This window comes from Cheilinus undulatus, linkage group 5 (assembly GCF_018320785.1).
Source record: "Cheilinus undulatus linkage group 5, ASM1832078v1, whole genome shotgun sequence".
NCBI classification, from domain to species: Eukaryota; Metazoa; Chordata; class Actinopteri; order Labriformes; family Labridae; genus Cheilinus; species Cheilinus undulatus.
In genome coordinates this window covers 3,594,108-3,605,300 of record NC_054869.1, presented here as the reverse complement: position 1 = coordinate 3,605,300, position 11,193 = coordinate 3,594,108, and positions in this window count along the sequence as shown.

The following is an 11,193-nucleotide window of genomic DNA, read 5'->3' as shown; positions in this document are numbered from 1 at the left end:
ATGGTCTTGTTCTGCCCCGCTTCATTTTGTAACTTTGTTTTTAATGTTTCTGCTCTTTTGATACTATTTATCAGAAATACATTGAAGATCAAATAAGATACCTGCATTTAGACAAGTTTTCAGTTGTTATCTTAAGCCTCATATCAACCACACTTTTAACAATCTTGTAAGTTTCTGGCATGCTACACTAATACAACATGAAGTTTTTTATGTGCAGACTGTAAAATGACAACTCCCCCTAAATGCAGCTGAATTGCAGGCTATGACTTCTGCTGATCTGCATAAAAGAACCATCATCAGTGTACGCCACATCAGCGTGCGTCATCCATCTACACCAGCAGTGTCGTTGTAAATAAGGAAGCAAGGAGCAACAAAGCTGTTGTAACTGTAGCATTCAAATCTTAAAAAGATCTGTGATCAAGATTTTCCTCCTTGTTGGAATCTTCAAACTTCTGTTTTGGCATTTTTCTGTTCTAATGTTAACTTGTTTCATTGATGGCGCCAGTGTCACGTTCATCGTTGTGTCCTTTTTTTGCTGCATTCCTATTGGTTGGTCAGTCGAAGTAGGTTGTATCAGCAGTCACATTGTGAGATGGTCATCCTAAATTTCTGACACTGTCACAATCTTATCCCAGGCTATCTTTTGCTGCAAGACCATGACGTATGTCTCACAGTGGGATGCAGGACCACCGTTTTAGAGCCGTGACCAAAGATATCGCCCTGATTGGTCATCTTTTGTCTGGGACAGACAGTGTTTACCAGGCTTTACAGTCTGCACACATCAAACTTCATGTCATATAAGACTGATGTTGCACAGTGTAACATGCCAGAACCTTATAAAATCTTTAAAAATGTCCAGTGTGTATGAGGCTTTATGCACCTTCCATTGTCCCGTGTGCACCTGTCAGTAATAATAAACAAATGAAATTCAAGGCTCATATTTAAATTTGATCATAAAAGCTTGTCATCTATGTGTGTGAAACAGTGAATCTTTACTCATGACAGTGTTTTTTCCAAGAAAGCTTTAAAAGAGCTCTAAAGTGTAGTGTTATATTGTTTCATAAAGTCACAGCTTACCACGGAGTAAAACAAATACAGTTTCTCTCGCTGTTCCTCTGGTCTTAGTCCTCTTCTCTGAGGGGGAGGGGCCAGGCACTCGAGCTGAGTACAGTAGGGACACACAGGAGCAGAGCGACAGAAGCCCCGCACAGCACAAGTTAATATATCGGCTACATATTTGCCAATGTTGATTACTCTGTGATACGCTATAATTAGCCCAATTAATCAGCCTGCCGATCATCAGCCGGGCTCTACACAGTATCACACAATGGTCCATTCAAGACAGTTCAAATAAAGCACACATTAGCATTAGATGTCTTTGAATGAAGCTTTACACAACAGTCATAGTCAAAAACTGAGACCCAAAACAGGCTTGAGGTTTTATGTTGGAGCGCCATCTGCTGGATTTAACCAACACAAAAAGTAGCAGAGACTCAACAAAAAATTAATAGATAACAAGATAACACAGGCGATTAAAGAGGGGTGGATAGAGGAGCAGAAACAAACTTTACGAGTCTTAACATTTCATTTTTCAAACCACAGTTTAGTCCTGTGGTGAAAACTTTTCTCTCAGAAACTTCTGAAGATTAACCTGATGGGTTTTCATCATCAGGTCTGATTTTTTGTTGGAAAAGCACATTTTTGTGTGGTTCTCGTACTAGATTTCTTCTTGTATTGTGAACCTGCAGGAGACATGACTGGGCAGTAAACTGGCATTATAAAGAACAACCAATGGGCTGCTGCCCCTGCTCTATAGGCTAGTGCTTAGCAATAAAACATGGATGAGAGCGTAGAGGAGAGACATGCAGGAAAGGAGCCACGGGCTGGACTTGAACCCTGGCCACCTACATGGTGCATGACTTAACCACTATTTCTGTTATGTTGTGTCTCTGCTCAGTGAGTTACAAGAAACCTTCTATAAAAGTTTTTATGACAAATTTCCACAGAGACCAACCATCAATGAATACAGAATTTATATATTTAATTTATGTAGAGAGCAGAAAAAGTGCTCCAACATCTTGTGACCAAAAAAGACTCACTAAAACTTGAGGATTAAGCAATCCATCTAAGTTATTGAAAAACTATTAAAAAATTCCCTTTTAAGTTATTTGCTTTCTTAGGCATGGCAGTATTCAGGCCACAATGCTGTCAAAACACGCCTGTTGTTTGTCGCCTGTACACTGTGTGCCAAACAAATGATTAAATAAACTTTCTGAGTGCTGACTCCTCAAATATTTGAATTTGTCAAAGTTGGATGCAGTTTTAAACCTTACATTCTTTCAACACAGCAGAAAGCAGTCATGGAAACATTTATTGACTGTAATGTCATTGATTACATCACAGGTGTCAAACTCAAGGCCCGGGGGCCAAATCCGGCCCATGGAACGATTCTATCCGGCCCGCAAGATCATATCATATTTGTATAATAACTGGCCACCAGTATAAGGTCTGCAGATTTCCTCCAGTATAATAATTTAAACTTCAACTTGATTATTTAAAATATAAATGTTAAGCTAAAAATCTGAATTTGTGTTTTATCTCATATTTTCAATTTTGCATCTCAAGATTACGACTCAAACTTAAGATTTTCATTTCCTACTTTCACCTTTTTAACTCTGAATTTTGACTTTTTTTTTTTTTAAAGATTTATCTTTGGCCTTTTTGCCTTTATTGGATAGGACAGTGGATAGAGTTGGAAACGGGGAAGAGACATGCAGGAAATAGTGCCACGGGCCAGATTAGAACCTGGGTCGCCTGTGTATATGGCATGCGCCTTAACCACTCGACTACTGGCACGCCTGAATTTTGACTTTTTATGTCACATGTTTATCGTTTAGCTTCCCAATTTAAAATTTTAGGTCATATTTTGTCTTTTAAGCTAATGATTTCAATTTTGATCTCATATTTTGACCTTTCAGACTCATGATTTCAACTTTCTCTTCATATATTTGCTCTTTAAAAACATTATTTTTCTATTTTTAATATCCTGTTTTGATCTTTTGAACTAATAAGTTGGAATTTTTATCTCAGTTTTGAGCCTTTAGAATTAACATTTTTACTTACTTGAATTTCCAAATGATTCATCATCATTGCTGTTTTTATATATTTTATTACTGGTGAAAATGAGGTTGACAGTTTATGGTTAAATGTTGACCCTGTTAGGCCCTCAGGTTAGACCTAAATCCAGAATCCGGCCCCTGCTGTGACCGAGTTTGACACCCCTGGATTACATTGACAGTAATATGAATATCATAAACATTTTGTTTCGATGACATTATTAATAGAAACACCTACAAAACAAAGAGATTTTTTAAGAACACTAAGAATGAACAGTTGAAGGTTCTTAGAAAAATAAGTTATCTTAAAAAAAAAAAGCTGTTTCAGCTCTCTTTCAGGATTGATTGAACACATTTTTTAAGTGTTTTTTGTCATTGCTCCCAGAATGCCTTTGGGCATTTGACACTTTTGCACCATGAGTGAAGTAACTGACTTAGTTAGGGATGTCCTGCCTGTAGGGAGCAGCTTTGATGTAGTGGATGGTTTACTGACTGTAACATCACCTTGAGCTTTACTGTGTCAGTAAACTTCAAGATGGAGAAATCTAAAGAAGTCTCCAGCGTCCTTTTCTATGATGCTGCATGATGGACTGATTTTTCCTGTACTAAGAGGAGTTTGTCTGTTTTATTGCATAATTCTTTATCTACACACTGATCAACTATAGAAAAGAACTAGTGATATCAGATATGCACCAATTACAAATCACAATTTTACTAGTGATGCACAATTAGCATGTGTTTTTTAACCATACCAATAACTGATCATTTTCTACTCCTGATGGCCAATAACCAATAAGAACCAATATTTTTTTAGTTGTTGATTAAAAAGAAGGTGCATTTATCTGCACATCTGGGGCAAAGATAGCTTCATATGTAGTGAGCAAATATATTTCTAACTTATTATAACTAACATCAATGCATTTACATCAAAAACAAAACAATTTTGAATGAACTCTTATTTATTTATTTATTTATTTTTCTTCTTAAACTAGCACGTTTATGTACCAAACAAAGTGCAACATAAACAAACACTGACATACTTGGGTTTAAAGAGTTTTTTCACCTTTCCAATGAAATGAGTTTAAATCTTGAAAAGCGGTCAAATCTGACGTTTCTATCAACTAAACAAGAATTAAACTGACAACCAGACATGTTTCCCTATTAAAAAAACTGGAAGTTTTCTAATAAAAAGACTGTATTCCTCAGTTAAGAATAAAGAAACTAAAAGTCATGCAGATTACTCTACTCTATGGCGGTCATGGTTAATAATGGAGAGTTTGGGGGATTGTTGGGTTTTTTCAACTGCACAAGTCAGAACTAATATTGTGTTATCTACCTGAGAGTTAAATTACTGATCAAGACAAAATAACCTTTTCAGCTGCAGTTAAAGTTTAGCCATGTCTAGAAATAAGAGAGAGGACAGTTTTTCATGTAGCTGATGAAAAAAGATTAAATTCACAGTGATACAGTCATTCTGATCTCACCTGTTGCTGCAGCCGCCATGATCACTCTCTGCTGGAAACATCAGCTGAAAACAAACTGCTGGGTAGAGAGAAATTATAATGCATATTTTGTCAAGTTGTCTTTTAATTATCGGTTGCTGGTTCATGCTCATCATCTCCCCACACAAGGCCTTTTTGTTGAAAATCACAAAGAAAGGTCTTGTTATAATTTTTCACGGTTAGCACTGCATGGTAATCCTTCAGATGAGTTCAACATTTGCAGACCTTGCAGTCAATCATCATACATTATTACTGGCATCGTAGGCATATTGAATAAAGTACATTGGATAAATTTATGACCAAGGCTGCCATAAACCTATTATACCTTTTGTAAGTGCTCTGATTTTTACCCACTTTCATCTTAACCATCTTCCTGAGACACATGTTAATAATATTTTTATATTTTTTATTTCCTTAGTGCAGGGCCTAAAAATAACTAATTACATTTACTCAGATTACTGTCATCGAATCACTTTTTTGGGTACATATTAGGGGTGTGGCGAGACACTTATCTCACGAGACGAGACGAGATTTTACACTTTTTTTGAATTTGGAAAAAAAATGCATGGAAGGAAAAAATGTCCCTTAAACAACTGAAAGTCATAATTGCAACACGTTCAGGTCTATTCAAAAATGTTTGAACTAAGTACTGAGTAGGCTATTAATGCTTCCAAACAGTATGTCTGGTCTAACTCTGACTCAAACTGTACATCTTCATGCCCTTCAAATCAAACCTTTTATTTACTGTACTGTAGGAAAACAGGGGTGTCAAACTCATTCTGGGTCAGGGGCCAGATGTGCTCCAATGAGACGTCCTGTTGGCTGGGGAATTTTTTAGCAACATCAGTACGACAAAAGCTGATGTAAAGGCTGCTGTAATGTTTATAAAGAGAAATGATCCAATATTAGATGTAGCCACCATTTTAATGAGTGGTGCATGTTTGCACACTAAAGAGTTAATTAGCTACTTTAGAGAGAGAATTTACCTGCAGGTACTAAACAGGTCAGGCAAAAAATACTGTCCTAGTAACATAAAATTTTTTTACAGATTTTAACGTTTTTATGACCCATTGATGATGAATTTACAAGACTGTAATATTCATTATAAATATACATTTAACATGACTGTTTATGGATTTAAAACAGCAACCTGTCATCCACAATGCCTGATCTGACCCTTGTTTTACAGGAAGACGAGAGAGAGAGAGAGAGATGGGGAGGCACGGAGAGAGATTCATCGCACTTCGGCACTATTACTGCTTATAGAGATACAAACCCTCACCTGCTGAGTAGAAACTTGACTTTAAGCACGTCTGAGTCCCTAGAAGAGTTCCTCTTCATGTCCACTCTCTGAATCCCCCTGACATCCCTGCATGCCTCATGAACGGGGCCATCTCCGTGCGTAATCATGGATGAGCTGCGCCAAGATCAAACATGCCGACCTCACATGTCATGGGACAGTCCGTGTCCAGATTAGGATTGAATGTTCAGTTATTAAATCATTTTCACCGTTATGAGAAGAATTTCTACCATTTAATGAGAGCTGGAGTTAAACATGCCACAGGATTTATAAATGATGTCCTGATTAAGCTTAAGTATTTAAGACCACAAGTTCACCTCCTGATGACATAAAATAAGATCTTATGTAAATAAAATGAGGTTATCTTAGTCTGGTATTACAGATTTGTTTTAATGTAGGATTAAATCAGGCTGGAGATTGAACTGAGTTGCTCACCAAAGCGTGATGCCATGTCTGCGTTTGTGGTTGAGGGACAATTACGCAGAGAAAGTGTTTGTTATCCTGAGAGCAGATGTTTTAATCCCACTCAGGGGTAGAACTTTGGTTCTACAAGGCAAAATCCTCTGGCTTTGACATTTGTTAAGACCCTTGTGCAAGAAACTAGTCAGAGGTGTGGAGACAAGACTCACAGAGAGAGCAGAGGTGATGCTGCAGCTGCGCTCTGCAGCTGTGTCTTTTTATGACATTCCTCACAGCTCTAAATGCTAAACTATGAATCATTTTCTTTGACCTGGGGAGTGGCAAAACATAAGTGAGCTGTAATTGTAGGGAAAAAAAAAACCTAGGCAAATTCTTGAGGCCCCTCCTTATGGATGAGGCCCCAGGCAGAAACTCTATATACTTTGCCGAGGTCATTTTCACACCTTCAGGGACCCTAAAGGGGCCTATCAGCTCTCTCCTCATGATTCCGGCCCAAACATGACTCCGCCCTCTCCTTGCTGACATCCCGGCCTCATTGGGACATGGTGGCCATCCACCAACCATCCACTACTCCTCCATCTGGACCATCCAGGGTCGCACGGCACTCATCAGTAAACAAGACTGTTTGAAAATGAGTCTTCATGTATTTCTGGGCCCACTGCAACCGTTTCTGCTTGTGAGCATTGGTTGGGGGGGCTGAATAGTAGGTTTATACACGACTGCAAGCCTCTGGAGGATCCTACATCTTGAGGTTGGTGGGACTCCAGAGGCACCAGCAGCTTCAAATTCCTGTTTGCTGCTTTGTAATGGCATTTTAGCAGCTGCTGTCTTAATCTGATGAATTTGTCCGTCAGAAACCTTCCTCATTATGTCTTTATCTGCAGAAACCCGTCTGTGCTCTGAATCAGCCACTAATTTCTTCTCAGTACAATGATCACGCTTAATTTTCATGAAATATCTAATGCTTTCATTCCTTGTCCAAGGTATTATACTATCTGAGACTTTTCAGCAGAGAGATCCTTTTTCTTTCCCTTGTTGCTTGAAACCTGTGGCCTGCTTAATAATGTGGAACAGTGTATTTTGAGGTTTTTGTTTTTAAAAAAATAATGGTTATCATTATGATGTTTGTTAAAAAACATTTGAACTATGCTCTAACGGCTGATGACTTGATAAATGTTCTGACTGTCATTTGCATTGATATTTAGCAAAATAAGAGAAAAATGTCATCTGCATGATAATGTGGAACGCGGTGTACATGCTTGAGTGAGTTCATGGAAAAGATGTTGGAAAACAGATCCATTAATAAATTTAGTAAAATATAAATGTGGCATATAATATCTATAAATATATAGTTTATAACTCCTCTCTTTCTTCTTTCAGGCTGTCCTTGCTTTCCAAATCAAACTAGTTTATTTCTGTCTGCCACTGATATTTCTGTGTCTGAAGACAGTCTACACCAGTGGAACTCAACCTTAGTCTACCAAGGAGCCATATTGTCTTAAAATACTTTAGAGAGAGCCACGATCCAAAACCAGGGATGTAAGAAGATCCACAGATCAGCTGATCATAGTTGAAATAAAATAAAACAGTGAATTGTTGGATTATTGTGTAATTAAACGGGATGCAATAGGACACATACATTTTTTTATAGTGTTAGAGGAAAGGATATGTTACTAATAAGCGTAGATGTTTTATTTATACAGGTTCCACCTGGTCTAATGACGTGTTAAAATATCAGTTTGAGCTCTGAGATCCTTTTCAAAGAGCTTATGAATTATGGTCGGTTATTTGGGTATTTATATCTCACACTGGGACATTTATTGTAATTCTGTGGTTCTGTTTAACTTAAAAGAGATGTTTTCTATTTTTTCCACTCATTATTGATGCTTTTAGCTAAAGGGGGAGGGGGCTCATAGTGGTCTTTGTCCTGGGCCTCAAAATGAGTAAAACCAGCCCTGCCTCTCATCTGCAGCTCTCCCAGACACACAGTTCAACCCAGCTTCATACTGTATCTTTGGTTTCCTGTTTCTGCTCTTTTGACAGTTTTTATTATCAGCAGTACATTAAAGATCAAATAAAACACCCACGTTTGGACAAGTTTCACTAGATATGATTTTATCTCAACATGTGATCGGTGTGTGTGAGGGTCGCTGATGACCAATGACGCGTATCGCACTGATCATGATAAAATACCAGTGTGGGAGAGCATGGACAGGAAGAGACTGAAGAAACTTGTTAAAACGAGGGAAGAGGGAGCTGCAGTTTGACCACAAGACAGCACACCTCAATGAATGAGCTTACCACCAGCAGACGTCCTCTGCTTTCTCTTCTGTACATTCTTGCTCTTTGAACCAGGAAGACGGATTTATAATGGACTCGCACCCTTAATATAACAACGTTTTAAACCTGGTGATAAAAAAATCAATATAAACTGGCAAAATAGTGCTAACTGAGAAAGAAAAAAAGGCAGATATTGGCAGAAACTGGTCAAACTGGCAAAAAATGGTATATCAGTTAGTGAAATGTGGTTAAAATGGGACAAATTGGGCATAAAAAGCAATAAAATGGGGTAAATAGTGGCAATAATGGGTCAACAGAGGCAACATTAGGCTTTTCTGGCAAGAATTGGTTTAGGAGAATACCCAAACGTACCGAGACTAGACGACGCCTCACGTGAAGCCCTTAACGCGGAACATCCCCGGAAGAAATACTAGACTCCACCAGCTCAATGCAAAATGGGAAAAGCCCGGGACTGGATGGTTTTGGTGTTGAATTTTACAAGAAATTTGCAAATCAGATAGCTCCAGTCCTACACAGGTTGTTCTCCCACTCAGTGGAATCTGAAAGACTTCCTCCACCTCGTATGATGCTAATATCTTGCTCTTATTGAAACAGGACAGGGATGAAACTGAGCCTTCATCATATCGTCCAATTTCCATGCTCAAATTAGATTTTAACATATTCATGAAAATACTTACAAAAAGGTTAAATAAGTGTATAGAATCCATCATTCATACTGATCAGATGGGTTTCATCCCAAATAGATTTTCCTTCTTTATCGTTAGGCGTGTTATGGACATTATGTATTCTTTTGACAAATTTTCTAAGCAAGCCATCCTGTGTCTAGATGTGGAGAAAGCTTTCGACCAGGTGGAATGGCATTATCTCTTGAGGGTTCTGGAGGAGTTTAGTCTCGGCCTGTCTTTTATTTCCTGGGTGCACATGTTATTTACCCAACCCACAGCATCCGTTCTCACTAACCTGGATAGGTCACCCTCCTTTCCTTTGCAGAGGGGGACACGGCAGAGGTGCCCCCTCTTGCCGCTCCTCTTTGCACTGGCCATTGAACCCCTGGCAATTACAGTGAGGGAGCATGTCCTTATTAAACCTATAACACTAGGTGGTGTTGATCATAAGATTTTTCCTTATGCAGACGACGTGGCCCTTTTTGTATCCAACCCTGATCTAAGCCACCTTCAAAAATCAAGGGACTGTGGAGGCCTGGGTCTGCTGTGTTTTTTGCATTACTACTGGGCTGCCACTGTCAGAGTTATGGTGTACTGGCAGTTTGGCTTTGAGAGAGGGGACAGGTTCATCCTGCCTCCTTGGCTGGCAATTGGAAAAAGCCTAACCTGCAAGACTTCTCTCCCTGCTCTCCTCTTCTCCTCCCCAAGGCTCCTGTAGTTTATAGGAAGGATCAGTTTGTTCTGTTAAACACTCAGAGGATCTGGAATCAAATTAGAAAATGTTGTGCGCTTCCAGATGCCTCGGTACACGCTCCAATCTGGCAGAACCATGCCTTTTTGCCATCTCTTACTGATACAGCCTTTAGAGAGTGGAGCCGTATGGACATTGTTAGTTTAAAAGACCTTTATGTTGACCAACACTTAGGCTCCTTTGAACAATTACAGTCCAAATTCCCTCTTTCAAAATCCCAGTTTTTTAGATATTTACAGTTGAGACACAACGTCCAACAGGCAACTAAATCATATGAACTATTCGCCTGAAAATAATTCATTGTTCGGATCCCTTCTGGGCCCCCCTGAAGCAAAACACCTGATCTCAGAGCTGGTTTGTTACTTTTTGAGTACTCTGGATTCGTCCACTTAAAAAAAAAAAAAAAACTAGCCTGGGAAGGTGAGCTTGGTATTGAGATCAAGGATGAATCATGGGATGAAGTATTAACTAACATTAAGTCTTGCTCAATTAATGCTAGGCTCCAACTGATCCAGTACAAGGTAGTTCATAGATTACATTATTCTAAGACCAGATTAAACAAAAATTTTCCCTAATGTCTCTTCACTTTGTAGTAGATGTAATGCTGCAGAGGGTACTCTTGCACATCTCTTCTGGACCTGCCTGAAATTATACAACTTTTGGTCTCTCACTTTCCAATGGTTTTCCTCTGCCTTTGACATCCCTGTAACACCTGACCCTGAAACTGCTCTGTCAGGACACTCCAATACTTTGAAAAACTTGGATTGTAACATACGTATTGCTCTGATTCATGGTATGATGATTGCTAAGCGATGTATCCTGAAACTGTGGAAGTCCAATTTAGCTCCCACGGTTGAGACTTGGTTGAGGGAACTCATTAGCATCTTCTGAAGTTCTCCAGGATATGGAGTCCAGTGCTAGAGCATAAGAACGACCAATGATACTCTCCCCTTTTTTAAATTTACTTATTTATTTATTTATTTATTTATTCATTTGGTTAATTTTACATGTCTATGTAATTGTTGTTTTTTTTAAATAATATTTCTTATTGCTCTTTATGTATTTGTAATTGTCTTCTTGTCTCTTACTTGATGTAATTTGAAAAAGTTAATAAAATATTAAAAAAAAAAAAATTGGT